This window comes from Trachypithecus francoisi, unplaced genomic scaffold (genome assembly GCF_009764315.1).
Source record: "Trachypithecus francoisi isolate TF-2019V2 unplaced genomic scaffold, Tfra_2.0 Lachesis_group16, whole genome shotgun sequence".
Taxonomy (NCBI): domain Eukaryota; kingdom Metazoa; phylum Chordata; class Mammalia; order Primates; family Cercopithecidae; genus Trachypithecus; species Trachypithecus francoisi.
This window is the reverse complement of record NW_022681461.1, coordinates 62844327-62869188: the sequence shown is the minus strand read 5'-3', so window position 1 is coordinate 62869188 and position 24862 is coordinate 62844327. Positions and strand designations below refer to the sequence as shown.

Sequence of the window (24862 nt, the reverse complement as noted above, 5' to 3'; positions counted from 1 at the left end):
CGGACGCGCGGGGGCGCGAGGGGGTCAGCCCCGGAGAGAGGCCACCCAGCGGTAGGCGCTGCCGGGGTCTCGTCGGGGCTGCTGGGAGCGGCCAGGATTTGTGCCGCCGCCGTCCCGGAGGCTGAGCGGGGCGACCTGACCCGTTTCCGTGCCCAGGGAGGTCTGGGGCGCGAGGCTGCCAGTGGCTAGAGTCGGAAACCAGGGTCGGTTCGCCTACCGGGCAGCCGTTGGAATGTCCGAGCTCGGGCTCCCAGTCCGGGATCCGAGGGGTTAGGTGCCAGCTGGAGATGTCCCTCGGGGACCCGCACCCTTCTCCAGTTACAAATCCGGGTGACTGACGGCAGGCCGAGGGGCTTCCCGACCGCCCTTCTCTCAATCCCTCGAGTTGGGGCTCAGGGGGCTGTGTGCCTCGGGGAGCTGGTGCCCGAGGACTGCTTTGGTCCCGGCACTGGGCGGTGGCGAGGACTGCTTTGGTCCCGGCACTGGGCGATGGCGCTGCGCGAAAGCACTCTTGCAGCGGAGCGGAGCGACTGCGCCGCGGGAGCGCACAGAACCAGCGCCCAGGCGGAGTGGGTTAGTGGTAAGGGGTGTTTGCCGGGCTAGTCCGGGCCTTGGGTGAGTCCCCGGAGTCCCCGTGGCTTTCCAGCTCCAGGCTCCGGACAGGGTGACCTTGGAGCCGGGATTTCACTTCCACAGCGCAGTTGTGCCAGGCGGACAGGGAGAAGGGCTCTCTGGCCCGCAGTTCACGAGGAGAAGTGGCCTTGTCCGGTCAGGACCACCACCCTACGACGCCGCTCCAGCTCTGGGCGATTCTCTCCTCCCTTGCTGAAGCAGGCGTTGAGATCCTGCGTTCCTCCCGCTCTGGTAGTTGGCAGAGGCAGGTGGATTCCTCTGGCCCCGGGGGCAAAACTGGCTTTGGCTGTGATTCTTCAACAGGGCTGCCCAGATAGAGGAGGGCGGTGGAGAACAGGTTGGTGAGCGGTACATGCTTTCGTGTCAAGACACTGCTTTACTGGAAAGAATTTTCGCATCTGGGTCTTCCCCACTTAAACTAGCTGTATGTTCCTGGGCAACTGACTTAAACTCTCTGAGAATCAGTCGTCCTATTTGTAAAATGAGATTCATACCAAATATATGAGGGAACATTGTGAGGATTAAATAAACGTAAAGTTCCTAGCACAATGCTTGGTACATAGTCCGTGTACAAAAATTACACACACATGCACACACGTACACATGTATATGTATATGTATTTGCCCTCATAATTAGTGTCTTCATCATGTATGACAGAAGCCAAACAAATCATAAAGGCTGTGGGACTAATGATTTTTTATCCACTAGGCAGTGAAGAACGCTGAATGTATTTTAAGCAAAGATCAATATAAAAACATTCCAGTTTGGGCCGGGCGCGGTGGCTCAAGCCTGTAATCCCAGTACTTTGGGAGGCCGAGGCGGGCGGATCACGAGGTCAGGAGATCGAGACCATCCTGGCTAACACGGTGAAACCCCGTCTCTACTAAAAAAAAAAATACAAAAGCTAGCCGGGCGAGGTGGCGGGCGCCTGTAGTCCCAGCTACTCCGGAGGCTGAGGCAGGAGAATGGCGTGAACCCGGGAGGCGGAGCTTGCAGTGAGCTGAGATCCGGCCACTGCACTCCAGCCTGGGTGGCAGAGCGAGACTCCGTCTCAAAAAAAAAAAAAAAATAAAAAAAAAATAAAAATAAAAACATTCCAGTTTGAAGGGACAGCAGGTGAGAGCATAGGTTGGAGCTGGTAAGTCTGGAAGCTGGGAGTCTTGTTAGGAGGGCAGTTCAGTAAGCTGGGCAAGACATGATGTGGCCTTAACAATGTAGGGCTGGTAGAGAAGTTAGAAGAAAGCAGATCTGAGGGTATTTAAGGGTTGAATGAAGTGTCTTGGAGCACAATGAAGTGAGATGAAGGGAGGAGCCAAGGCCTACTCCCAACTTTCTCACTTTTAAAGGGGTGGATCAGGAAGCAGATTCTTCTCATTTTCCACTCCATCATCTATTTTGTGTCTTTTGTACTCATGATCATTAGACAGCTGCTGCACCTTTAGGCATAGAATCATTTAGGAGGGAAGAAAGGAGAAAATGCAAAGGGTAAAAGTGAGGTGCCGGTTCTTTGGCCACTTTTATGAGGACAATAATAATTTTCCTGGTAGCCCCACCAAGTATATAGGCATCTGCTTATAATTGACCAGAGATGGATGAGCTTTGGGATACAAAGGTACCTGGGAAATTGTTGTTTATTTATTCACCAGATCCACTGATGGCCCGAAAAAAGGGTTTTGTTTAAAAGGAAAAAGGGAGAAAGAATACTGGGGAAGCAGCCCGCTACGTGTGTTACAACTATTGAAAACTTTTCCGTTCTTAAAACCCTCTCCTTTACTGACACTATTCTATCCTAGTTTTCTTCCTATCTCCCTGGTCACTCATTTGTAGGCTATTTTATAAACTCATATTTTATTTATTTTTATTTTAACAAACCCCTTAGATACTGATGTTCTGTGGGTTCTATTCTTGCTTCTCCCCTTTCCTGATTTCTCTTCTCTTCCTTTTCATTCTATAATAGCCTCAAACAGCCTGAATAGACTGATGACTCCCAAAACTCTCTCTTTAGCTTTGTCCTTTTCCCTCAGTCCCGAATCTGTAATATCCAACTGTCTGCTTGATATCTCTAATCTGGATGATATGCAGACACCTCCCACTTGTTAGGGATTTTAGACTTCAGGGATTTAGACTTGAGCGATTTTGATCTATGCGGATTTCAACATTAGAGGTTGTGGGGTTTGGGTTTGTGTCCTTTGGGATTATGTTCCAAACCCAACCCCATCATCATTTGCCAACTGAGAATTATTTGCAATTGTCCTTTACTCCGTTCTCTCCCTAACAGCCTACATTCAGTAAGTCACCCAAGGCATTGTAGTTTTACCTTCTAGGTCCCTTGATTATCCCCTGTTCTAGTGGTGAACCTAGGAAGATAGCTTTACCTTCCTGTGTTTCAACTTCTTAATGAAACAAAGACTTTGAATGAGGTGCTAGGTAAGATTCATTTTAGCTCTAATATTCCTTGGTTCTCTTGTAGTTACTTCTGCAGGGTTGAATTGATGTCAGTGTTGTGGAGGTGTTTCGACAATAGTGCTGGAAATAAAGTTGGGTCCTAAAGAAGCAAGATTGCTGAATGGAGACCTCCTCTCACTTGTACAAACATCTAATTCTTTTCTGATTTTTAAGCCATGCAGTTTATCTACTGAGGCATTAGATAAGACCCATGCATAAAACCACAGGAAACTTCAATTGCTGTTTAATTATAAGCCTCATTTTCAAAGCAATTCCTTCTTAGAGGTAATTTCAGATGGTCTTTGAACAGCAGGTATACTTGCCCAAGTCAGCAGCAACAGTGGGTAGGGATTGGAGACATCACTCAGGGTCACAATACTCAGAGACAGATAAGGCGTTCTTAGTATTTAATTTCTTGCCTGTATAGACTGATGGCACTTGGATTGTAAAACCTTAAGCAGTTCTTGCAATCCTCTAAGCATATACAGCCATGTACAAAGGCTTTTTATTAGAAGAGCAAGGAATTCAGGCTGAAATGAGACTTTGGCATGTGGGTGTTTCAGAAGGAAACAGAATCTTTTATTTCTGAAATTATGGAAATCATGGCATGCTAGCCTTTGGAGATACCTTGTAGTGTATCTACTCCAACTTCTTTATTGTACAGGTAAAATCCAGAAAAGTTTCATTCATCCAATATAACTTGAGTATTTATTGTGTGCTTAGCATTGTGCTGGGTCCCAGGGTACAAGTCAAATAATGACATGGTCTGCCTTTATAGAACTCACACTCTCAGAGCAAGTTGTATGTGTCAGGATAGGATAGATTATGTGGTGACAACAAAAGACCTCCAGTTCTACAGAAGCTACGTGCTCATAGTATTATACATGTCTGTAATAGGCCAGCTGGTGCCCTTCTCCGTGTCATCTTCACTCTGAGATTCCGACTGACAGAGCAGCTTCCCTTTGGGACATGGCTGATCTTGTAGCAGAGGGACAAAAGAGCAGGACAAACCACATGCTGGCTGGTAAAGTGTATTCCCTAGACTTTGCCATCACCCCCATCTCTCAGGTTCCTCATCCTTTCACTTCACTTCTTCCTTCCAGCTCAGCTATTCAACCCTGAAGGGATAATAGAGACCAGGCCTCGTGGCTCACACCCGTAATTCCAGCACTTTGGGAGGCTGAGGTGGGCAAATCACCTGAGGTCAGGAGTTCGAGACCAGCCTGGCCAACATGGTGAACCCCCATCTCTACAAAAAATACACAAATTAGCAGATGTGGTGGCATGTGCGTGTAGTCTCAGCTACTTGGGAGGTTGAGGCAGGAGAATTGCTTAAGCCTGGGAGATGGAGGTTGCAGCGAGCTGAGATCGAGCCATTGCACTCCAGCCTGGGTGATAGAGCGAGACTCCATCTCAAAGGATAGTAGAGTTTTTGGAACTCCTGAAACTTTGAAGGTTAAAGATGGAAATTTTTGTCTAGTACCATACAAATTCTGTAGTTGTTTTCTCTGAGACCGACAGATGTTTCACATTCTGCTGGATACTCATCTAACATCAGTGTCTTACTCCCTGGTGTGGGCTCAGTCCTTTCCTAGGGTGATGAAAGGAGCAGACAGGCCTGGAGGTACAGTAAATGTGGTGGCCAAATAAAGCCTGGGCCTGTTTTAGCTTGTTCCTTCTCTAGACTTTTCCCAATGTCTGTCTACCCTCTTGTAGTCTTGCTGTCTCTTCTGGGTTTGGATTTTTAGGTCTGGAGCCTGAAAACCCATGAAACATGGATCCTGCTCACCTTCTCTCTGTATTAGGAATGCTATTTTGGTTGTAGTAACATAAACTAGAGCTAGCCTGAGTCAGAAAACAAGAAGAGGTCTTTTTTGGGGGACTTTTCTGAGCACACAAGGGCAGGAATGTAGCTGAACGTCTGAAGAGAATCAGAATTGGAGACTCAAACGCTACCAGGTATTTCTCTCAGATGCTTATTTCTCTTCTCTCTGTCTACTTTGTTCTTCTCTTTCCTTGTACAGACTCATTTCCTCCCTTTATCTGGTATCCATGTGGAAAAACATGGCCCCAGTAGCTCCAGTGTGTCCACGTTACAAATCTGGTCACCTAGAGGCAGACAAGGTGGTGATCTCTAAATTTTAAAGTCCCAGGGAAAGAGTTCATTGTATCATTTTGGGACAGGTGCCCATTCATAGTCCAGTCAGCTGTTAGGTGACGTAGTTGCCAGGAACTCCTTTATTGTAACAACAGGATAGGAGGGGAATAGTGGCCAGAGGAAAAGAGTGGAGTGATTTTCTGGTGGCTGAGCTGTCAACTGAAAATGTACCTGGTGTATATTCTGCTACTTAACATCCTTCTAGAGTTTAAAGTCTTTGAGAGCAGAACTCATAGCTCCAAATTTCATATAGGGATTGGGGGCATATCTCATAACAAGACAAATTATAAGCATAATATGCTCTGCTAAAGGAGAGTATCAACAAGAAATGCATAGAGCTGAAGCCTAGAAAACTAGGAGGTTTCATTGAGATATATTAAATAAAAATGGAATAAATGGCATATTTATTAGTGGAAAGACTATGGTAAAGATTCCAACTCTTCCCCATTTAATTCATAGGTTTAGCACAAGTTCAATTAAAATCCCAAATGGAAATTTTCTTGAACCTTGAAAAAATGGCTTTTAAAGTTCATCTGGGAAATCACACATATAAATAGTAAAAATGGTTTGAGAGAGAAAAGCAATAAAATCAGGGCTTTATTAACCACCTATGAAACTAAATTTAATCACTACAATAATTAAAGCTGCCTGGTATGGTGCAAAAAAAGTCACACTTATCAATCGAGTAGAAGGCAGATGTTGGAAATAATACTATGTATTTATTAGAATTTAGTTCAAGATAAAGGAAGCATTACAGACCCAATGGCCTTGAGAAAATTGACGATTTTGGAAAAAAGATCTTGTTTTGGGATGACATTAGGACCATTCTCCACCTCCTGTCCCCAGAGAAAGATAAAATTAAAATATTGTGACTGTTGTCTACTGTTCTTGAGTCAGTTATATACATATTTGTTCCTTTTTTTTTTTTTTTTCTGAGACAGAGTCTTGCTTTGTCACCCAGGCTAGAGTGCAATGGTGCTGTCTCAGCTCACTGCAACCTCTGCCTCCCAGGTTCAAGTGATTCTCCCCCCTCAGCCTCCGAAGTAGCTGGCACTACAGGTGTACGCCACCACATTTGGCTGATTTTTGTATTTTTAGTAGAGACAGGGTTTCACTATGTTGGCCAGGCTAGTCTTGAACTTCTGACCTCGTGATCCGCCTGCCTCAGCCTCCCAAAGTACTGAGATTACAGGTGTGAGCCACCGTGCCTGGCCCATATTTGTTTCATTTTTAAGAAAGCTAGATTACAGATGGCTGGCAGTGGTGGTAGCTTGCACCTGTTATCCCAGCACTTTGGAAAGCTAAGGTGGGTGGATCACTTGAGGTCAGGAGTTCGAGACCAGCCTAGCCAATATGGTGAAACCCCGTCTCTACTAAAAGTACAAAAAAAAAAAAAAATTAGCCTCTTGTGATGATGGGTGCCTGTAGTCCCAGCTACCCAGGAGGCTGAGCCATGAGAATTGCTTGAGCCTGTGAGGCTGAGGTTGCAGTGAGCCAAGATCATACCACTGCACTCCAGCCTGGGCAACAAAGCGAGACTCTGTCAAAAAAAAAAGAAAAAGAGAGAGAGAGAGAAAGAAAGATGACAGAAAAGATGGAGAAGAGGCAAATTCTCCAGTGTCTCATACTGAAAGCCTGTTTGTTAGGAATTATGCTGGGGAATTGCCTGTGTTTTCACTAAAGAACAAAGAAAAACAAGTTTTAATATTCTGAATGAGAGTTATAATTGGATATAGTCATGAGTTTACAATTTCTGCTTCAGGGGAGTAAATAAAAAGGATTATAAAATGGTGTTCTTTTGAAATAGTCCGTTACTTCTGAAATGACCAAGAAGCTTGACTATGGGTTAGGGACAAGCACCCCTCATCTGCCTTACCCACCAAGTGAACCTTGCTTATATGGGAGCCCAACAGGGCAGTGAACAATTCCCAACTTTGGAAGAAGGTAGGAAGGTGTGCAGGGTAATGTATTAGTCAGGGTTCTCCAAAGAAACAGGTATATTTTTTAAAATTGGCTATGTGATTGTGGAAAGTTTGTGAGTCCAAAATATGTTGGGGAAGCCAGCAGTGTGGAGACTCAAGAGGGAAAGAGGGAGTTGCAGTTGAGTCCAAAGGCAGTCTGCTGTAGAACCAGGAAGAGCAGATGTTGCAGATAAAATCTGAAGGCAGTCTGCTGGAGAATACCCTTTTGCCTGGGGGAGGTCAGCCTTTTGTTCTATTCAGGCCTTCACATAAGGGGATGAGGGCTACTCACGTTATGGAGGATAATCTGTTTTACTCAAAATCCTGTGATTTAAATGTAAAATCATCCAAAAACACTCTTACCAAACATTCAGAGTAATGCCTGACCAATGTTTGGGCACTGTGTCTCAGCCAATTTGACATATAAAATTAACCATATTATCTATTAATTATTTAGATAATATCTGAATGATGCCTGGCATTGCTTTGAATAGGAATTAAAAAGTAGTGAAAATTCCTTTGTTCTGTTTCTTAGTGCCTCCAAGTTCTCTGTTGGCATGTTTTTAAAAAGAGAGATGGGGGTCTTGCTCTGTTGCTCAGGCTGGAGTGTAGTGTCTATTCACAGGCATGATCACAGTGTTTTACAGCATCAAACTCCTGGGCTCAAGTGATCTTCCTGTCTCAGACTCCCAAATAGCTTGGACTACAGGTGTGTGCCACCATGGGTGGATTCTATTGGCATATACATTTTAAAGTACGGACCAGCTTAAATATAGATCATTTGAAATTAGTCACCCTGAGGAACAAAAAGAACAAGAATGAAAAAAGAATAAAGTCTATGGTACTTATAGGACACCATCAAATTAATCAATACATGCATTATGGGCGTTCACAAAGGAGCAGAGAAAGAGAAGGGAGCAGAAAGCTTATTTAAAGAAATAATGATAGAAAAACTCCTCAAATCTGGGGAGGGAAATGAACATTCAAATCCATGAAGACCAGAGAACTCCAATTAGATTGAACATAAATAAGGCATTGCCAAGACACATTATAATCAAATTGTCAAAAGTTAAAGACGAGAATTTCAAAGCAGCAGGAGAAAAGTGATTCATCATGTACAAGAGAACCTGCAAAAGACTATCAGCAGATTTCTTAGCAAGAACTTGCAGGTCAGTGAGAGTGGGATGATATATTCAAAGTGCTGGATTTAAAAAAAAACCCTGCCAATCAAAAATGCTTTAACCAGCAAACCTCTTCAGAAATGAAGGAGAGATAAAGACTTTCCCATGCAAACAAAACCTAAGGGAATTCATTACTACTAGACATGCCTTGTAAGAGATGCTAAAGGGAGTTCTTCAAGTTGAAATGAAAGGATGAAACATGAAAAAATATGAAAGTATAAAACTTACTAGTAAAAAATATATAGTCAGATCCAGACAACTCAAATATTATAATGGTGGTGTATAAATCACTTTTAATTCTAATATGAAAGTTAAAGGACAAAAGTATTAAAAATAATTACAGCTACAATAACTTATTAGTGGATACAGAATATTAAGAAATGAGATGAAAATTGTGACAACATTAACATAAAATATTGAGGGTGGAGTAAAAGCATAGTTTTTATATGTGATCAAATTTAAGTTGCTATCAGGTTAAAATAGACTATTATAACTATAAGCTCTTTTATGTAAGCCTTATGGAAGTTACAAAGAAAAAATTATCTGTAGTGGATAAACAAAGACAAAGAGAAGGAAATTGAAACATACTATCACAAAAAATTATCAAACCACAAGGGAAGACATCAAGAGAGGAAATAAAGAGAGAAACTATAAAACAGAAAACAATAAACAAAATGACAACAGTAAGTCCTTACCTATTAATAATTACTTTAAATGTAAATAGATTAAATTCTCCAATCAAAAAGCATAGAGTGGCTAAATGGATTAGAAAAAAAATCCCACCAAGATCCACGTATATGATGCCTCCAAGAGACTCACTGTAGCCTTAAGGACACATATAGACTGAAAGCAAAGGGAGAGAAAAAGATGTCCCATGCACATGGTAACCAAAAGAGAGCAGGGGTGGGTATACTTATATCATACAAAATAGACTTTCAGTCTATTTCGAAATTAGAAGAGACAAAAAGGTCAATTCATCGAGAGGGTATAACAATTGTAAATACATATGCAGTCAACATTGGAGAATCTAAATATATAAAGCAAATATTAACAGAAGTGAAAGGAGAAATACATAGCAATACTATAATAGTAGCAGTCTTTAATACCCCACTTTCAACAATGGAAATATTATCCAGACAAAAAAAAATCAAAAAAGAATCAACAGACTTGAACAACATTATAGACCAAATAGACCTAACAGACATATACAGAGCTTTCCATCCAACAGCAGCAAAACACACATTCATCTCAAGTATGTGTGGAACATTCTCCAGGATATATCATGCCAGGCCACAAAACAAGTCTTACCAAATTTAAGAAGACTGATATCATATGGAATATCTTTTCGAGCCACAATGATGTGAAACTAGAACTCAATAACAGGAGGAAAGTTAGAAAATCCATAAATACATGGAAATTAAACCGTGTGCTCTTAAACAGCCAATGGGTCAAAGAAGAAATCAAGAGAGAAGTTAGGACCGGGTATGATGGCTCACACCTCTAATTCCTAGCACTTTGGGAGGCCAAGGTGGGCAGCTGGCTTGGGCTCAGGAATTTGAGACTAGCCTAGGCAGCATGGTAAAACCCTATCTCTACAGGTAGCACATGCCTGTGGTCCCACCAACTTGGAAGGCTGAAGCGAGGGGATTGCTTGAGCTGGGGAAGATTGCTTGAGCCTGGGAAGCTACGGTGAGCCCAGATTGCACCACTGTACTCCAGCCTGGGCAACAGAGTGAGACCTTGTCTCAAAAACAAAACAAAACAAAAACAAAAATAAAGGGAAGTCGAAAAGTATCTACTGTAAGTGCTGCCTGAGCCTGATGGTGATGGTTTTCCCAAAGCTTTGGAAATAAGGTTACCCTCTGAGTGTTTAAAAAAAAAAAAAAAAAAAAAAAAAAAACATACACAATGAAACAGTATCCAGATGTTGGATAAAATCCAGACCTTGTTTCTTCCTCCTGGAAGTGAGCTGTCCATAAGAAACAGAAAGTAGCCTGTCCCTTCACATGGAAGGCATGTTCGACTCCTCCTTTTTGGCTAGCATGGAAAATGCTTTTTGGCTACATGGCATATCTTGAGGTCTTTAATTTACTGAAGTCACACAAATATGTGTGACTGAAGAGTTTTGGCATAAGGGGAACAAGGAGGGCTTCCATGGTCTAAAATTATCTCCTTTCTGATCTGGGTGCTGGTTAAATGAGTGTGTTCTATTTGTGAAAATATATTCAGATGTACACCAATGGTTTGGCTCCTTTATGTACAAGATGCTTCAATAAATGTTAATGTAAAAATTAACAATAATTTATTGTATATTTTAAATTAGCAAAAAGAGTGGAATTGGAATATTCTTAACACAAAGACACGATAAATGCTTGAGGTGATGGATATCCCAATTATGCTGATTTGAATATTATACACTGTATACCTGTATAAAAATATTACATGTACTCTATAAATATATACTACTATTAGATACCCATAATAATTAAAAATAAAAAATTTAAAGTAAATAAATGAAATAATAAAAGGGAATCTGAAAAAAGTGGAATTTAAAAGGGATGCTTAAAAATCTAAAAATAAAAAACAGCTTTTTAACATTTATACTCTATCATAGCCATTGAAATTATTTTAACTCATTAATATGAATCATTTTGTGCTCAGAAATATTTGAGGCATAACATTCTAAATGGTGCTTTTTGCTGTTAACACATTAACATTATTGCTATCTATTAAACATATTTGACAAAATAAAATTTCTAATCCAAAAAAATTAATGTAAAAATGTGTGCAGACAAGTGCTTCTCTACCTACCTGCATCATGTCTTCCAAATTAGTAATAAAAACTTAAACCAATTGCCATTTTATCTTTTGAGCCTAACTTTCAGAGAAATGTCTTATTCTACCCAAGATTCTTTGATTTAAAGGAAGAAAAAGCCATTTGAGGTAACTAAACAAAGAACACTATTGAAAGGATACTGGAAAATCTCACCAAATGTAAGGACAGGAAGTACTGCTGGCCTTGGGCGTCTGGATATTGGCATCTTTGAAGGGCAGTCACTAATGGCACCTCTCTTCGCCACATGGTGCTGAAGAAATTGAGGAACAGAACAAAGCAGGCCAAAACACAGCCTTTATTACTGATGGACATTGGGCTTGAGGATGTGGCTTTCAGTCTATTAGCTAAGCATGTTTGTTAACTCCAACTTCAGAATTCGGTTGACTTTACCCCATTCTGAGAAAACTGGACCTGGGTAGACCCTGCCTGGAGGAGGAGAAGATGCCTTCCATGTGAAGAGACAGGCTACTTTCTGTTTCTTATGGACGGTTCACTTCCAGGAGGAAGAACAAGCCAGGCACACCTAGTTATTCTCCCAAATTTACCAGCTAGATGAGAAACTCACCTCAGAGTAGAGAGAAGCCAAGACTGCATTAGGAAGAGTCCTTCATTATGGGAACCAGGAATAGGGACAAAGCCCTTCCTTTCATGGACACTGTGATTGAGTTACTCCCTTTCTCCCAGTGTCTGTGTGTTCTCTCATCTCAACCTCTCAGCACATTTGCTTTGTCCCTGTCATTCTCCCCTGGCACATTTGTTTGTCCCTGTCATTCTCCACCACTTCTTCTTTTTTTTTTTTGAGACGGAGTCTCGCTCTGTCGCCCGGGCTGGAGTGCAGTGGCCGGATCTCAGCTCACTGCAAGCTCCGCCTCCGGGGTTTACGCCATTCTCCTGCCTCAGCCTCCGGAGTAGCTGGGACTACAGGCGCCCGCCACCTCGCCCGGCTAGTTTTTTGTATTTTTTAGTAGAGACGGGGTTTCACCGTGTTAGCCAGGATGGTCTCGATCTCCTGACCTTGTGATCCACCCGTCTCGGCCTCCCAAAGTGCTGGAATTACAGGCTTGAGCCACCGCCCCCGGCCCATTCTCCACTTCTTATTCTTACTCATAGCCTGATATGGTGGCCTTACTCCCTTAGTTTACCTCACTATCCAGCTTGGCTCCCACAGCTGACACACTTGCCCTCCCTGTGTCCCGACTCCAAATTTCCAGCTCATCTTTTAAATCCAGGCTGCCCAAGACTCAAGCTAACAGCCAGTCAACTCATTCATTCACTTGGTCAGACTAAGGAAACTCATAGGAGGCTGGTATATAAACCAGAAAGCCACTTCACTGATCTTCAAAGAGACATGTTACTTTCCAGTGACTCAAATATTCATATCTTTGGGAAACCATAGTGGAAATCTGAATTTGTGATAATAAGCATTATTGACAATTTGTTAAGTGGGATAATGCTTTTTGGCTACATGGTATATCTTGAGGACTATAATTTACTTTAAAATAATTCAAAATGAAAAATAGAGTATAAAATAAGGGGAGGCATCCATTTTGGTAAACAGTTTGGTAACTTCTTACAAAATAGAGTTACCATATGACCCAGAAATTCTGCTCCTAAGTATCTACCCATGAAAAATGAAAACATACATGCACATAAGAACTTGAACACACATGTTCATAATAGTATTACTCACAATAGTCAAAAAGTTGAGACAATCCAAATGTCTATCAACTGATAAATGAATAAACAAAATATGATAAAACCATGCAGTGAAATACTATTTGGCAATAAAAATTAACAAAGTATTAATACATGCTACAACATGCATGAACCTCAAAAACATTATGAGTAGCAGAAGATGTCAGACACAAAGCAACATATGGTATATAATTCCATTTGTACAAACTTTTCAGAAAAGGCAAATCCATAGAGACAGAAAGTAGATTAGTGGTTGCCTAGGCCTGGTGATGGGAATGGAGAGTGACCGTAAGTGGGCACTAGGTCATTATACTTTCCCTTCTCATGGTCAAGCAAATGCTCTGTGTCCATTTCATGAAGATACTGAGAACCTACTATGAGCTGGGCATTGTGATCAGTGCCAGGTCTCATCTCCTAGAGACTATTGGGTAGAGTGGAAGGAATACTGGCTTAGGAGTCACAAAATGTGGCTTCTTGTCCTGGCTCTGCTGTTCACCCGCCAGGTGACCTGACCCTGTCACTTGGTATTTTACCTTGTTTTATTTAAGTGCCTTATTTGGGTGTCTGGCTACAATGATGGAGGGGACATTTGTCTGACTCTTCTAGACAGAAGTCTTCTATATTTTATAATGCCTTTTTAAAAAAATTCATTTTAATTGCTCACCCTTTATGGGCACAAATACTTATAGCTCTGGCATAGCACTTACCATAGTGTATGACAATTTAATCTCTCTACACATTTGTACAGGCTGTGCGCTTCTCAAGTGCAGGGAGGCCTCCTCTGTGTGAGCTCCAGCATCTGACACACTGGCCCAGACTAAGCAAGCACTCAATACATGTCTGGTGAAGGAATAAATGAGTCTCACTGGTAAATGGGGATCCTAGCAGACATTGCAGGTGCCAGGGCTAACCCCTTGGCATTCACCTCCTTACTTAGGCTGCTTCCTCCTGTCACCCTGAGCTCTTTTTCTGGCCAAGGGAGAACACTGGCCTTGAGGGCAAGGAAAGCTGGTTGTGCCAGAGTGAATGGCTCTGGAGCTGCTCTCGACCAAGGATGGGTGGTGAGTCGGTGGATAAAACCCCAACTTCTTCAGCCCATGGTTGGGATAAATAAGGCGACTCCGCTGTTTCTCAGAATCTCCAGGAGAATTTGTGCTCCAGTTTCCCAGTGGTAACTGACTGATTTCCTACCCTGAGTTGCTTTCTTTCCCCTCTCTATCTTACTTCCCCACACCCTGCCTGTGCTTTCTAGGATCTCCTCCCAAATAAACTACCTGCACTTAACTCCGTGCCTCAGGGTCTTGCTTCTGGGGAACCCAAATCCTGCCTACCTTAAAGGATTGTTGGGATAAGCAAGTGGAAAACACTTATAAAAGGCTTTGAGATCTAAAAATATAAGTGGTGTTACTCTGGGCATGAGTTGTTCTCAAGAGGAGTGTGGTAGGTTGAATAATGGTCCCCATAGATATCCAGGTCCTCATATCCAAGCCTGTGAATATGGCTTTACAGGGCAAAACGGTCTTTGCAAATGTGATAAAGGACCATGAGATAGCAAAATTATCCCAGTATGCTCTACATGTAACCACTAGGGTCCTTATAAGAGGGAGACAGAAAGAGAGCTGACTCAGAAGAAGAAGGCAATGTGACCACCAAAGCAAGATGCACTGCTAAGCTGCTAAGTCTAAGCTGCACTGCTGACTTAGAAGTTGGACACAGTGGCCATGAGCCAAGGAGTTCAAGGAATGCAGGCTGGAAAAGGCAAACAAACAGAAGTCCAAAATCATTTTCACTGGGCCAAAATCTAGGTGTTGGACTTCTGACACCTGTAAGAGAATAAATGTGTATTGTTTCAAGTCACCAGGCTTGTTATGGGTGCCATAGGGAGCTAATACTAGGGGAGTCCTGCTTGTTGTGCCCAACCCACTCCAGCAGGTGGCAGTGTGGGGCAAAGGGGTAGCAGTAATTTCCACTGGTCTCCGGAGAACCCTGCTCACTCCCTGTCCTGCTGTCCTCAAACAATGTAAGACCAGTCTGCGCTGTCTTCACCCCCTTGGAGACCAGTCCTTAACCACAGACTCATGAGAAATTTCCACTGTGTTTCAAGGACAACAAAAAGAATCAGGGTTTTTATGGGCTAATGGAAGTAAATCAACAAGCTCTAAAATTAAATCATAAATATGCATTGAGAAAGCTGAGTGGAGGAGCTCGGAAGGTTAGCCCCAGTTCCCTGCTGTTATTAAAATTGACTTTAATGATCAACCGGGTTTCTTATCATGTTAGGATTCATATCCCAAAAGCAACAGCAAGGTTCTTATGGTCGTTGGGGACTCTATGTTCTCCTTTCATTTGCAGCCCAGACCACGTAGAGCTCCTCTAAAATGTGCTATGACTCCATCCTTCTTCCGTTAGGATTCACAACATGCTGGGAATCACCACTTCATTCTTTTTTTTTTTTTTTTTTTTTTTTGAGACGGAGTCTCGCTCTGTCGCCCAGTCTACCACTTCATTCTTCTTAGTCAATGTCCAAAGCTGGACTTTTTAGAGATTTAAAATAAAATTTTGGGATAATCAAGGAAATTTGAATATGAATTGATACTAAAGAATCATTAATTTTGTTAGGGTGATAGGCATGATGGCTATGTCAGAAAACATCAATATTTTTTAGAACTTCACAATGACCTATGTAAGGGATGAAATGATACAATAGAAGGGAAGAAAGGAGGGAAGGAGAAAGGGAGAGAGAAAGGAAGAAAGATTCCACTTCTAAGAACACAGAAGGAAAGATGTAAAGAAGAAAAGAAAGAAAAGAAGAAAGAAAGAAAGAAAGAAACAGGAGGAAATAAAGAGAGACAAATGAATCGAATATGGAAAAAGCTTGAGAGTTATTAGGTTGGTGCAAAAGTAATTGCAGTTTTTGCCATTGAAAGTAATGGCAAAAATCGCAATTACTTTTGCACCAACCTAATATTAAATGTAAGTGATGAGTATATAGATGTTCACTGTATTATTGTGTGTCTTTGCAAATATTATGAGATTTGTTGGAAAATTTAAATGACTAAAAAGAATATTTAAAAAGACTTCCAAGACAGCTGCAGGAAATGATTGTGAGCATGGGCTCTGGAGTTTCTTGGTTTTCAGTCTGGGATCCTATACTATCTAGCTGTGTGACCTTCGGCAAGTTACTCAACCTGTCTGTTCTCAGTTTCCCTTCAGGTAAAATGGATTGAATAATAGTACTTACCTCAAAGAATTGTTGAAGAGAATCAACAAGGTGATATTCCTGAAGCACTGGAAATAGTGTCTGGCACAGAGCACTGTTAGTGTTTATTATTACTACATACTATCATATAATGTTATATAATATCTTATTATTGTATTACTTAGTATTGTCTGTTACACTAGTTCAGTGGCATTCAACTGGGAGTAATTATGACTCTGTAGGAGACATTTGGAAATATTTAGAGATGTTTTTGGTTGTTGCAACTAGGGGTGCTGCTGGCATCTAGTGGGCAGAGGCCAGGTGTTATTAGTCTATTTTCACATTGCTATAAAGAACTACCCAAGACTGGGTAATTTATAAAGAAAAGAGGTTTAATTGGCTCATGGTTCTGTGAGCTGTACAGCCTTCTGCTTTTGGGAAGGCCCCAGGAAACCAACAATCATGGAGGAAGGTGAAGGGAAAGCAAGCACCTTCTTCACATGGCAGCAGGAAAGAGAGAGGGGCGGAGGAAAGTGCAATTTTTAAACCATCAGACCTCATAAGAACTCACTCACTGTCATGAGAACAGCATAGGGGAAATCCGCCCCCATGATCCAATCACTTCCCACAAGGTCCCTCCCCCAATATTAGGAATTACAATTCAACATGAGATTTGGGTGGGGACATAGATCCAAACCATATCACCAGGGATGCTGCTAAATATCCTATACTGCAGAGGACAGCTCCACAGCAAATAATTATCTGGATCAAAACGTCAGTGGTGCTGAGGTTGAGAAACTCTGCAGTAGAGTTAGTAGGACGCTGCAAAAAATATTTGAAAATACAGATAAGCAAAATAAAGAATAACCATTATCCATTATTTCACCATGCAGGAGCTATCACTATCCAAAGCTATCTTCATCAAAATTAAGGTGGGTTATAAAGAAAAAGCCCCTTTATCTCACTGCAGTGAGATACGAAGACAGTCATGACCTGGGTTCATTTCTCCAAAACTGTCACAATGTGAGGAAAGTTATCCAACTTATTCATACTTCTGAGAAATGTGCCATTTGGCATTTGACTAGACTATTACTTTCTATTTGAATGAAAGTGAATGAAACACAAGGAAACTATTTGAATGATCTATGTCAAAAATCTTGGTGGGAACCTACCCTGACACCATTTTTCTGAAAAACAAAACAAACAAAACAATACAACAACAACAACAAAAACAAAAACAAAAAAACTTGGCAGATCATATCAAAACCCTTTTAAAAGTCCACATTCTTTGAATTAGCAATTCCACTTCTAAAAACTTATACTGAAGAAATTATTAGAAAACATGCAAAGATGTCTGTACATTGTTTACTGCCAACTGTATTGTTTTTAATTGTGAAAAATTAAAAGGACTTAAATTGTAAACAACTAGTCAGTGGGGATTGGTCGATTACCTTCCAGTATGTCTATGCAGCCATTTTTTAAAAGACAATGTTTTCCTATGTAATGGTTACTTATGTAGAAAGATAGTCATAATATATTCAGTGAAAAACAACCACAGGAAAGGCCTGGAGGGCTAATGTGCCAGTGGGTGTCATGCAAAGGCTATAGGTGAACACCAGCAAGCATTGTGGCAGGGGCCAGAACTCACTGGGAGAAGGGTGAGAAGAGGCACGCCCTCATCTCCAGCACTCTATGGGGGAAGTATGCTTGGGCCAAGATGCAGCTGGATGCATTTGGGGACTGCGCTCTAGCAAGAGAACCTCACCCTCTGTTGCTCTCCTTTTTAATAGACCAGCCTTGTTACTGAGTAACAAATATTTTGCTATTTCAGATGCTAAGCCAGGTCTATGTTTAGGTGCAGCTCTTTAGGGAGCTTCCTGAAGCCCCTGGAGTCTTTGGCTCCCCTGGTCCTGGGGGGAGTTGGTTTGAGCACAGCCACTTCTACTGCCCAAGGTCCCAGCTAGCTCATTGCCAGCAGCCCAGAAAGAGTCGTAAGGGTCAGCAGTCCTGTCTTCCTTTCTCACTTAGTGAAACAGCCATCTTTTTTCAGTCTTCAAATGAGGCGTTGTACCAGATGATCTCTAAAGTTACGATTCTAATATTTTAATCACTGTCAATGACAATTTCTGTTGTTACAAAGATCTGTAAATTTCCCTGGAGTTTCACTGACTGCAGTAGTGAGGTCCACTTGCTATAATATTATTGGACCAGCAGGGAGGTGCATCTCAGTGTTAGTCAACACTTTCCTGTCCTTCCTCCTCTTTTTCTTCCTGGGTCTTCTCTCTGCCTTTCAGGAGGCTTATATGGCTTAATTAACTCAGATCAGTGAAGTACTTTCAAGAGTGCAGGAGTAAAGTCAATGTCTTTTTACAAATAATAGCTCATTGGAAACTCAAGTCACTCACAGCATTATTAGCAGAAGATATTAGTCTTGTTGTGGTTACTTGAAGCCTATTAGTTCTAATGTGCAACATCTGCTCCTTGAAGGAAATCATGGCTCTGGCGAACTCACCTGAATTCCCTGAGTCCTTTGCATAAGGATTTGAAGGTGTGCTTAAGGCTGAGCGAGGGAATTGAGGGAGACGAAATTCCTTAAAGATATAACATAGATGTTTTTTGGAGGGATCATTCTCTGGTTGTAGAGAATTTTTTAAAGGCGGGGTTTCTGTGAGTTTTAGGGGAAATGCCCCTCTCCAATTTCTGCTCTCAGGGAGTTGATTGATGGCAGAGGGTGGGAGAAGTCATTTAGGTCCTAGAGAGTGAGGCAGTTTAACCTTCTCTGGCTTCAGCTCCCAGGAGCACACCGGGGCGCTACAGAAGACCAGGAAAAAGGACCTGAGCCAGCTTGCAGTCTTAACAAAAATTTCAAACGTCGCAAAGCAGCATACATTCTTACTCTCCAGTTCAGTGTTGCCAGCGAAGTCATACCGAACACAGAAGAGGAAAAGAAAGAAAAAGGTAGGTCTGTGCGCGTTGTTTTATTTCTCTGTAGCCAACTTTATCCCAGGAAGACTTGTTTCTTGTTAAATCCTTCCAAAGAATGGAATAGCTCCTAGCCTGCGAGGAGGTGGGACTCCTCGGGAAAGGTAAGTTCATTTTGTTTTTCCCCATAAGCCTTGGTGAAGGGGAGCAATTTTGCCTCTGTCTGCCCTCTGTGCTCCTTTCCTCACTCCATCCCATTATATGAAAAGGAATATCAGGTCCACAGTCAATGGAAACATTTACAAGATTCTGAGAAGACCCAGGAAGCGTTTTGCTCCGTGTAAGTAGGTCTGGGAACAGATCCTGGAGTTTTTAAAGACCCCTCCACACTGAAGTTCAGTCTTTAGGCCCAGCCACCTTGGTCATTGTAATTTGCAGACATTGGTAGTGTTTTTCAGTCTTTTGATTCCACAGTGCTTGTTACTTACATGTGTTCACATCAGCCAAAACATTTCAGAGTTTTACTTTCAGTGGAGTTTTACTTTCAGTGGTGGGAACTGTGAACAAAAAAGTGGGAATGTTTTCTCAAAGAGTATAGCCCTCCTCTCCTGTCCACTAGATTCTGAGAAGCCTTGGAAACAGCTTTAGCTTCAACTACTGCCCTGCTATTCAGGAGATCTGCAGCCTTGGGCGGGTTATAGATGCTCAGATCTTCTGTTTGTTTTTTCATCTGTAAAATGGGGAAAATAATATCTAATCCTAGGTACCATGAGGGTCAGATGCGATATAAAATGCTGACTGTATGTGAAGCTCTCAGCAGAGTGCTGGCCCATACCTAGGCATCTGCTGTGACCTGTGTGGGTGCCTCACCTGTCCTGGCAATGGGAGATGCTATAATTTATTGAGTGCTTTTGATGTTCTGGACTCTGTGCTAAGCCCTTTGCATTTACTATTTCATTCCCTCCTCACAGCAGTCCTAAGGGTAGCACTATTAAGTCCCCAGTTTAGAAATGAGGAAACTGAGGCCTAGAAAGGTGGAGGAACTTGTACAAGGTCCTACAGTGAGTAAGTTGGACAGCAGAGTCCAAGTTCTTAATTTATTAGGTGTTGGTTGCTTTCCCCTCCTCCTCTGTAACTTCCTGCAGGTCTTAGAGTTAACTTCCTCCAATTATGATTTTAAATCAGAGAAGACGGAACATTTGTAGATCACCTGCAGAAAAACTCCACTCTGCCAAATTCTCAGTATCTTGTGATTAAAATAGAGAGGCTGAAAGACACCTCAATTCATCACTGTTTGTCCCTTTTTGCCCCTTTCTTTTCTGACTGACAGTTCCCATTTGAGCACCGAATCGAGGGCTTGGCAATACTATTCATGCCCAAGAACCAATTCAAGTGGTTCTGATTTAATTTTTATCAGACTCTATTCTGAAAAGTCCAGGATACCTTGTGCCTCAGAAATTAACTTCTGGTAGCCACAATGAAAAGAACTGGAATGATAAAGTGAAGCCAGTCAGGAGAAGTGCAGAGGTTACTAGAATCCCTCCTGGGAATCCGTGCTTCTTCACATAACCTAGACAACATTTTGTGGGAGGTGTGATTCTTGTTTTTACCCCCATAAAGTTTTAGTGATTCTAAAAGTGGTATGTGTTTATTATGGAAAATTTGGAAAGCATAGAAAAATATAAAAATAAAATTTATATTAATCATAGTTCTACTACCGCTCTCACACAACCACTCGTGGAGGTGTGGAGGTTTATTTGCTTCTAGCTCTTTCCAATAGTTCTAATAAATAGTTGGGATCTTTGTAATATACATATATGTTTCCCTGTTTCTTATCTTGTAATGAAAACATTAAATTGTAAATTATTTGCAAGTATACAAATGAAAACTGTGATGCCTGCATAATATTGAGTCAAGTGGAATTGAGATTTTAAAGAATAAAACATACCCTATGTTAACTGCCAGTCAGTTTAGAAATAGAACATTGCCAATATTTTAGAAAGCTCCCTTTGTACTCTTACATGATTGTATCCCCCTTTCATCTTGAAGGGTAACCAGTATTTTTGAGAATATTATTTTCTTTCAGCTGTGGTGGCCCATTACTTTGGTGGCCCTTTAAATGAACCATGGCTCCCTCTATTCTGCCCTAGTGTATAGTCTGCTCTCACAGTGACTTCAGAGTTTGTCCATATGACTTGCTTTGACCAATGGGACATTAAGCATGGCAGAGAGATTTAATAAGTGCTTGCACATTGGGATAAGTTTTTCGGGGAATATTTCTTCTTGCAACCCTGAGACCACCATGCTATGAGGAAGCTCAAGCTAGCCAGGTGGAAAGGCCTCATGGAGGAGATTTGGGAACCTAGCTGAGAGCCAGAATCAAGGTCCCATACTTATGGCCCCAGTCAGGCTGTTCCAACCAGACCTGATATTTGAGGCAACCCAGCTGAAGCTCCAGACACCATGGAGCAGAGATGAGTGATCCTTGGTGTGTTCTGTGCAAATCCCTGGCCCACAGGATTGTGAGCAAAAAGAATCATGGTTGTTTTAAGCCACTAAGTTTTTGTATGGTTTGTTATGGCAGCAATAAATAACAGCACAGCCTCTGTGGGCATCCCTAAACAATACATTGTTTAGTTTTGTCTATTTTTTGGACTTTATATAAAATAGAAAGCTACTATATATTTGTTTTGGTGATTGTTTCTTCTGTTAAAATTATGTTTGAGAGACATCTCCATGTTCTGTGCAATTGTGGCTCATTCGTTTTATTTGATGAGTAGTGCTTCACAACTAGTTATTCATTCTACTGCTGATGGACATGTGGACTGTTTCCAGTTTTGGGTTGTCAGAAGCAGTGTTACTATGAATATTCTTGTACATATCTCCTGGGGACCATGGGCAAGAGTTTCCCTAGGGTATATTCTTAGGTGTAGAATTGCTGGATTGTAGGATATGTATGTGTACAGTCAACTTTATTAGACATTATTAAATTGCTTCCCAAATGTGTCTCCTTTTGCTACTCCTACTAGCAGTGTATAGAAGTTTCCACTGTTTCTCATCTTTGCTAATAATTGGTTTTATCAGACTTATAAATTTTTATATATCTTGTAGTTGTGTAGTATCTCATTGTAGTTTTAATGCATCTCCCTAATGACCAATGACCTGCTTTTTATTTTTATCCACCATTTGGACATCCTCTTTTCTAAATTGCCAGTTCAAGTATTTTGCCCATTTTTCTATTTAGTTGCTTGCCTTTTTCATAACAGCTACTCTTGGCTAGGCTTTGTGGCTCATGCCTGTAATCCAGCACTTTGAGAGGTCGAAGTGGGAGGATCACTTAAGCCCAGGAGTTTGAGTAACTGGGTAACACAGTGAGAGCCCTGTCTCTACAAAAAATTAAAAAATTAGGTATGGTGTTGCATGCCCATAGTCCTTGCTACTCAGTAGGCTGAGGCGGGAGGATTGATTGAGCCCAAGAGATTGAGGCTGCAGTGAGCTGTGATGACACTACTGTGTTCCAGCCTGGGTGACAGAGTGAGACCCTGTCTCTATATTAAATTTTAAAAAAAGCAAAAAATGCCAAAAATCATATTAGCCATTCTTTATAGGTTCTAGGTATGCCTTTTGTTCCTTATATGTGTTACAAATATCTCTTCTTCTTTTCACTATATTTTAGGATGTCTCTTTGGATAATTTTAATGCCAGCAAATTTATCAGTACTTTCTTTTATAGTTAGTGCTTTTTATGTCTTGTTTAAGAAATCCTTTTCTATCCCATGGTCATGAGATATTCTCCTATGTTTTCTTCTAAATGATTCTTTTAAATGATCTGATGGTAAGGACTTCATGTACCTAGAGTTTGTTTTTGTGTATGGTCAGAGGCAGGAATTAATTTAGCATTTCCCCCCATGTATATCCAATTATCCCACCACTGGTTATTGGAGAGCTCATCCTTTCCCCATTGATCTACAATGCTATTTTTGTTATGTGTCAAATGTCCATATATAGTGGGTCTGTTTCTGAGTTCTCTGTTTATTCAATTGTGGCTTTGTTTATCCTTTCTTGGTCTTGATATCTGGCAAGGAAATCCTCTCATCTCATTCTTCCTCAGGAGTATCTTGGCTAGTCTTTGTTTTTCTGTGTTAATTTGAGCATCAGCTTATTAAGTTTCACAACTATATATGGGTTTTTTATCAGAATTGCATTAAATCTATACATCATTTTGGATGAATATTCTACATCTATTTGGTTATTCTTAATGTATTTCAATAAAGGTTTTACAATGTTCCCTATTAAAGTCCAGCACATTTTTTGTTAGGTACTTAAAAATCCTATTGCAAATAGTATGTAATTTTTTGTTCTTTGAACATATCAGAATACACATGATTTCTGTGTTCAAAGTTATGTGAGTATGGGAACAAGAGAAGGCGATTTAATAAGTGACACTTTGAAGTAAGAACGAGAAAGATGACCTATGGAAACTTTTGGAAAATTTACTTATTTTTTGTGTATCTGTGGATGAGAATCATTTTTATTGCTGTCAGTTATCAACAACTCACAGAGTTGTAAAAATAGCTCGAAGACAATGAAAGGTGACCTCAGAGAAGCAGATAAATGGGAAGGCCATGTTAATTTTTTATTAAAACGATTTTTTTATTTCAATAGATTTAGGGATAAAAGTGGTTTTTGGTTCCATGGATGAATTGTACAGTGGTGAGGTCTGGGCTTTTAGTGGACCCCTCACCCAAATAGTATACATTGTACCCAATGGGTAACCCTCACCCTGCTTCCACTCACCCCTCTCTTTTGAGTCTCCAATAAATTTAGGTTAGTTCCATGAGCTTTGAGGTTTTAGTTACTTGTGTTACAATCAGTGATACGGGACGGGGGCAGGGAAGCGCTGGGTAGAGAAAGGCGCGTCCCTGGCTAGAGGTCCACCCCACAGACCGAGGTGAGGACAGACATTCCTGTTTTCGCCCCCAAATGTTGCAGTTTCAAAGACCACTCTGGCCCACCGCGGCTCCACCCTGGGCCTTTAAAAACCCGAGACTCTAGCAAGGCAGAGACACAGAAGCTGTTGGATGGTGAGAGGAACACATTAACAGAAGAAGACAAGCGACTGGACAGCGGAAGGACGTCGAGGGGAAGAGCACACTGACAGATGCCCGCACCAGTAGGCCATCCAACGGCGGGACCAGGCGGAGTTTGGCCAGGGCAATCGGAGGAGAGCTGGGGCAACAGAGCGACCCAACTCCAGGGAAGACCATCTCCCTTCTGGCTCCCGCATTGGCTGAGAACTACTTCCACTCAATAAAACTTTACACTCACTCTCCAAGCCCACCTGTGATGCTATTCTTCAGGTGCACCAAGGCAAGAAGATAAGATACAGAAAGCCCTCTGTCCTTGCCACAAGGTAGAGGTTCTAATTGAGCTGGTTAACACAAGCCGCCTCTAGACTGCAAACTAAAAGAGCAAAACTAAAGGAGCACCCTGTAACACACGCCCACTGGGGCTTCAGGAGCTGTAAACATTCACCCTTAAACACTGCCGTGGGGTTGGAGCCCCATAGCCTGCCCATCTGTATGCTCCCCTAGAGGTTTGAGCAGTGGGGCACTGAAGAAGTGAGCCACATCCCCATCGCATGTCCTGCGAGGGGAACAAGGGAACCTTTCCCATTTCTGTAGGCTTCCATCCAGAAGGTTGTCTGACACATTCCCTCATCAGCCTCAGCCTCAGAAATACACGAATGGTACGATTTTTCCCATTCATCTCATGTGGTGCTGTGGGAAAGGAGATGTGTTCCAGGACCTACAGGTCCCCAGCACTCCCAGC

The 24862-nt window shown here is 41.7% G+C and overlaps 1 long non-coding RNA gene across 1 annotated transcript; it reads left to right on the top strand.

Moving 5' to 3' along the window:
* Positions 1 to 6: 6 nt before the first annotated feature.
* Positions 7 to 19063, top strand: LOC117098719. Its single transcript, XR_004443561.1, has 3 exons — positions 7 to 51; positions 16113 to 16226; positions 18899 to 19063. It is a non-coding gene; the product is annotated as an uncharacterized LOC117098719 (long non-coding RNA).
* Positions 19064 to 24862: the final 5799 nt, after the last annotated feature.